We start from the raw sequence: 6,766 nt of genomic DNA on the forward strand, positions 1-6,766 counted from the left end.
TTGCTGACACTGGTAAAAGTAAGGTATTGGGTCTAGGTAGAGTTGCAATCTCAAAGGATCAACACATGGATAAAGTCATGCTTGTTGAATCCCTTGGCTTCAACTTAATGTCTGTCTCAATGCTTTGCGATTTGAACATGATCATAATGTTTGGAAAATATCGTTGCCTTGTTCTAATGGAATCTGACAAGTCTCTAGTGTTTGAAGGGTATCGGAAAGATGATTTGTACGTGGTAGATTTCTCAGCAGGACCACAGCTTGCCATATGTCTTCTAGCAAAAGCTTCAGAATGCTGGCTCTGGCATCGGAGGCTAGGGCATGCTGGCATGAGGAACCTCCACACCCTTGCAAAGAAGAAGCATGTCATAGGCATCGAGGGCGTCAAGTTCAAGAAAGATCACTTATGCGGTGCCTATGAAGCAGGAAAGATGACGAGGGCCAAACGTCCCTCGAAGACAACATTAAAACTACTCGACCCTTCGAACTGCTCCACATGGATCTTTTCGGTCCCACTCATTACTCAACTCTTACTACTACTGCTTGTCTCTATGGCTTTGTCATTGTTGATGATTATTCTAGATATACTTGGGTGCACATAATCCTCTACAAGACTGAAGTGTAGGATGTCTTCAGACGCTTCGCCAATCGAGCAATGAACAACTATGGCGCCAAGATAAAGCACATCAGAAGTGACAATGGCACTGAATTCAAGAACACTGGCCTTGATACATATCTTGATACTTTGGGAATCACACATGAATTCTCAGCCCCGTACACACCACAGCAGAATGGCGTCGTCGAACGCAAGAACAGAACACTCATTGAGATGGCCCGAACGATGCTTGATGAATACAAGACTCCAAGAAAATTCTGGCCTGAAGCCATTGATACTGCATGCCATACAATCAATCATGTTTATCTTCACAAGCTTCTGAACAAGACATCTTATGAGCTCCTTACTGACAAGAAGCCAAATCTCAGTTACTTCAGAGTATTTGGCGCCAGGTGCTGGATCAAGGATCCACATCACACTTCAAAATATGCACCAAAAGCACATGAGGGTTTTATGCTTGGATATGGAAAGGATTCGCACTCCTACAGAGTCTTCAATCTCTTTCATTATAAAGTGGTTGAAATAGTGGATGTGCGGTTCGATGAGACTAACGGTTCACAAAGAGAGCACCTGCCAAATGTGCTAGATGAAGTTCCATCCAGTGAATCAATCAAACTAATGGGAACTGGAGAAATCATACCCTCTGAAGCTCAACCTGAAGAGGAACTTATCAGATTCGCACCTGATCAACCTGAAGACAATGCTCAGCCTGAAGACAATCCTTCTAACAATGACAATGATCAGCAAGAGCAAAATCTTCGCCCTATACATCCTCGCGTTGCCAATGAAGTGCAGATTGAGAGAATAATTGATAGCATCAATGCACCCAGTCCGCTCACTCGTTCAAGGGCAACTCAGCTAGCAAATTTTTGTGGGCACTTCGCATTCGTCTCAATAACAGAACCCAAGAAAGTTGAAGAAGCCTTCATGGAACCTGAATGGATTCAAGCTATGCAAGAAGAGCTTCAACAGTTTGAGCTGAATAATGTATGGGAACTGGTTAAGCGTCCTGACCCTCGGAAGCACAATATAATAGGCACCAAATGGATATACCGCAACAAGCAAGATGAGCATGGTCCAGTTGTCAGAAACAAAGCTCATCTCGTTGCTCAAGGATATACTCAAGTGGAAGGGATTGACTTCGATGAAACATTTGCTCCCGTGGCTCGACTTGAAGCCATATGCATAATGCTGGCCTATGCAAATCATCATAACATACTTCTATATCAAATGGATGTGAAGAGCGCTTTTCTCAATGGCAAGATTGAAGAAGAAGTGTATGTTGCACAACCGCCTGGCTTTGAAGATCCAAAACATCCTGACATGGTATACAGGCTCAACAAGGCACTGTATGGCCTCAAACAAGCCCCTCGGACTTGGTATGACACACTCAAATACTTCCTGAAGAGAAAAGGCTTCATACCTAGTTCCCTCGACCCCACTCTCTTCAGGAAGACATATGATGGTGAACTGTTTGTGTGCCAAATATATGTGGAAGACATTATCTTTGGCTGCACCAATCAGAAGTATAGTGAAGAGTTTGGATATATGATGCAAGAGCAATATCAGATGTCCATGATGGGAGAGCTAAAGTTCTTCCTCGGTCATCAAATACGACAGCAACGCAACGACATCTTCATATCTCAAGAGAAGTATCTCAAAGATTGCCTGAAGAAGTTCGGTATGCAAGACTGCAAAGGCTTCACGACGCCAATGCCAGCCAAACATCATCTGGGTCCTAACGACAATGGTAAAGAGTTCGGTTAAAAGGTATACTGCTCCATGATTGGTTCTTTACTTTATCTATGTGCATCTAGGCCAGATATTATGCTTAGTGTTTGCATGTGTGCTCGATTCCAAGCGGCACCAAAGGAGTCGCATCACTTAGCTGTGAAGCGAATTCTTCGATATTTGGCTCATACCCCAACTCTAGGATTATGGTATCCAAAGGGCTCAGAATTTGATCTGGTTGGATTCTCGGATGCTGATTATGCTGGTGACAAGGTGGATCGCAAGTCTACATCGGGCACATGTCATTTTTTGGGACGATCACTTGTATGTTGGTCTTCAAAGAAGCAAAACTGTGTATCTTTCTCCACTGCTGAATCTGAATACATTGCTGCTGGATCTTGCTGCGCTCAGCTTCTGTGGATGAAGCAAACACTCAAGGACTATGGCATTCATCTGAAGCAAGTGCCACTCTACTGCGACAATGAAAGCGCCATCAAGATTGCCAACAACCGAGTTCAACACTCAAAGACAAAGCACATTGAGATTCGTCATCACTTTCTCAGAGATCATGTTGTGAAGGAAGACATTGATATCATACACGTCAACACTGAAGAACAATTGGTAGATATCTTCACCAAGCCCTTGGATGAGAAGAGATTTTGCAAGTTAAGGTGTGAGCTAAATATCTTGGAATCCTCAAATGTCCTGTGATCTGGCACACATCCTAACACTTATGCATATTGATGACTTAGATGTGCAACACATGAAGTAAAGTATATCTTCAATCAATGAACACATGCATTCTAAGTGTGAATACATTAATGAGGAATTTGACTTCGGAGCGCCACGATAATTGTGCGCCGTGTCTGGGTCTAATACTTCCTATATGGTGGGTAACGCGACCACCAAATGTTCTGTTTGAAGTGTTTCACTCATGGCATTACATTTGCTATGTCTTCACATTTGGTTTGGCTTCAATCTCAACATGTCTTCATGATTATCTTCACTATGTTGATTATATATATATACTAGTGTTCTGTCCTCTACAGCATTCACTTATAGCTATGTCTTCTTGCTGAATCTTTTGAACTAAGTGAATGTGATCGGACCCTAACCTCTCTATGTTTTCTATCTCAAACTCTATCTCTCCAAATCGTATGCATTCTTTTGAAACTGTCAAATGTCTTCTCTGCGTCCTTGTCAGTAGAAGATATAGAGACAAACATTAATTCTGTTTTCAATGCTCATTCCTTCACCTGAAACCCGGAGAAGTGGGAACGACCACCCAACAATCCAGGCGTGCGTGGGACGTGGAACAACCCCCGATATGCTGCATGATGGCCACGTGTTCCTCAGATGTGAATCGCCAGGGGCACCTGTGTAATAACACTGAGCCGCCCCTGTCCCTATAAATACACGCCTCACCATAGTCATTATCTCTTCTTCCACTCTCGCACGAACCCTAGCGCCACCGCTAGCTCTCGACGACACCGGCGACGAAGCGCTTCACTGCCGCAACCTCTCCGACGCCGTCTTCACGCCGACCGCGAACATCGTCTTCTCCACCGTCACCGTAGGTGTCCTCCGTCGCCAAGTTAGGGCATGGACGATCGAACTGCTCGGCCTCCTCTTCCACTCCGTCTGGCAGTTCTTCGTGTGGTAAATAAAACTTCCTTTTTACGGCCCCTTTGATCCTATAGCTTCGTCATTTTCTACCACAAGAAGTTTCTATTCACACCAGTTGGATCCCTTTCATACTGCATCTCATAATATGCCTAGTATATTCACTTATGCTTCACAAAGTAGTTAGATTCCTCACTTGTACTGATCCATGGATTCGTACAAATCTGGAACCAACTCCTTATCTATGAGTGAATGTCTTCGCACAATGAGGTCAATGTCTTCTAAACTGATTTATCTTCAAAATCTTCTGAGAATGCATATGACCTCTTCCCCTTCCCTCGCACCTTAATGCTGTCACAGGTACATGTCCGTGGGAGAATCCCTTGGTTCTCATAGTCTGCATTCATTTGCAGAATTCTTACAGCAACATATAAATTCTCCCGAAGCCAGTTCCTGTTTGTCCAGCAACCGAAAGCCTTTGAACCTATTGAAGCCTTTCAGTTTAAAGTTCATGGCTTCAGAGAAATCTGCAAGGAAGGGAGGCAGACAGCGTCGTGGGGGAACATCAAGAGATTTGCCTGATGACCTCTCAGAACTTTACAAGACAGATCCTGAAGAGGATTACAATCAGCGCAAGACACGAATCCAATGGATTCGACGCTATTGGGCAGAACAGTGGTTCAAGTACAGATTTGTGACAAAGGAATATGCTGAAAAGAATGCCATCAAGCGACCATGGGGAGACATCCTCTACAAAAATCTTCAACCTAGGACCAGAGATGAAGCAATTGAACAAGGCTTCTATCCCTGCATGGTCCGTGGACCACAGCCTGCGGATGCTGACCCATCGTCACTGCTATGGTGTCGTGACGACAATCTGTTTAAGCGCAACTTCCAGTTTGCCCAGAACTCAGCGAAGCACAACAAGAAGTCTTTGGGATTAGACTTCAACCCTGGTCCCTCTGCTCCCCGTGCCGATGGAACTCGTGAAGCTAAACCCAGTCTTCTTGGGCCCTTCTACAACTTGGAAGGTCTCATCACTCACATCGTGGTTCAAGGGAAAACCGTGAATGAGCCTGCAGATGACGCTGAATCAGATGAAGCTCCTGCAGCGCCTAAGCCAAAGAAGTTGAAGCAGCCTAAAGCTTCAAAGCCTGCCTCTGCACCAAAAATCTCACGGGCGAAGCCGCTGGCTACTGCACCTCCTGAAGACAATGTGCAGTCTGAAGATTTATCACGCATCTCCAAGCCCCAGAAAGTCAAGATGCCTCTGCCACACACCGGCCAAGAACTGACAGCTGCTGCCATTCTGCGAAACGATGCCATCGATCTGTCCAGTGATGAAGATCTTGCAGATGACGCTCTTGAGCAACTCATCAAGAGCAAAGAAGAAGCAGAAATCTTCAATGATCTGCTTTTCTTTGACGTGGCAATCATCCACAACTTCATTGATGAGTGGTTTGACACACCCAACCTTAGCTTCGAAGATCTGCAACTTCCCATTGGCCTCAGTGTCACCTTCCATGGCGCCATTGCTTCAGAATTAGCTATCGCCCAGTGCATTGTTGAACTGAAGCAAAAGATTGACTTTGAGAAAGCTTAGTTCAAGAAGCATATGGCCAAGATCACCGTGCAAGAGGTGAAAAACTTCAAGATTATGCTGCACGAGCTCAAAGAAGCCTTTCTCAAGAAATGCGCAAAAGCTCAGGGTTCTCATGAGCGCATGAAGAGCCTGGCTGACAAGTGTGTGCAAGGCTACAACAAGGCTGAGAAGCGCAAGGCCCTTGGGCATCCGGGCATTGATCCCAGGATGGCTGCCAAGCAGAAGAAGAAGCACACTGTGGCCGAACCCAATGCACCAAGGCAGGAAGCAGATCCCATTGTCTTCCCAACTAGCATGATTGGCTCGAAGCCAAAGGCTAGGTCAACCGCTTCAGAACTGAAGAAGACGAGGACTGCTGAGGCTGAAGCCAGAAAGAGGAAACATCCTGAAGCCTCTGCTACTGCTCCCTCCAAGAAGAAGCGGAAGACCAAGAAGGAACGAGCTGCTCCCACAGAGCCCTTGATTGTTGAATCCATCTCCATGGTTCGCCCTAACGCTGAACCTCAAGAGCGCCAACTGACTGTCCATGAGCCTGCTTTCACAGAGGCTCATGAAGCTGAAGACTTTCCAGCAGCTGATCCCACCGCTGCTGAAGACATTGGTCACCATGACCATGTTGAAGATGATGCAGTTCTTCCTTAGCTCGAGCACCAATAGGTATCATCGCCTGTGCTAACGCACAGCGAACTCATCAGCATTGGTCGTCCTCTAACGCCAATTGCTCAGGATGCATCATGGGCTAATCGCCCACAAGCATAAGAGGAAGATGACTTTGAGGCCCAGCCAACTCCAACTCCACAGGCGTCGCCAGCGTTACGCAGGCTTCACAAAGGACCAAGGCCTCCAGTCTCTGAGTCTGAAGCTAAAGCTGCTGAAGACATTCCGGCTGCAACAGCCGATGAAGAAGAAACCCCAAGCGCTGCTACACCCCCGTCTCACCAAGAAGCTGTTCTCGAGGAGAACGTGACTTTGACCGACCCTCCAGCTCATCAAGTGGAGGTTGAGAATTTTGAGGCTGCCACCGACGCCACTTACGTTGTCATGGCTGAAGCCAATGTGGAGTCTTCACCTACCCAAGCACCAGAAGTTAGTGAAGCCAATGATGCTACTGCTTCTGTTCCTGTGCCTGCTGCTGGTCCTCAGTTTGACTACCATGTTGAGCACAGGCCTCAGGTACAGAAGCCAATCCCCAGATT

Source organism: Triticum urartu, chromosome 1 (genome assembly GCF_003073215.2).
Source record: "Triticum urartu cultivar G1812 chromosome 1, Tu2.1, whole genome shotgun sequence".
Lineage (NCBI taxonomy): Eukaryota > Viridiplantae > Streptophyta > Magnoliopsida > Poales > Poaceae > Triticum > Triticum urartu.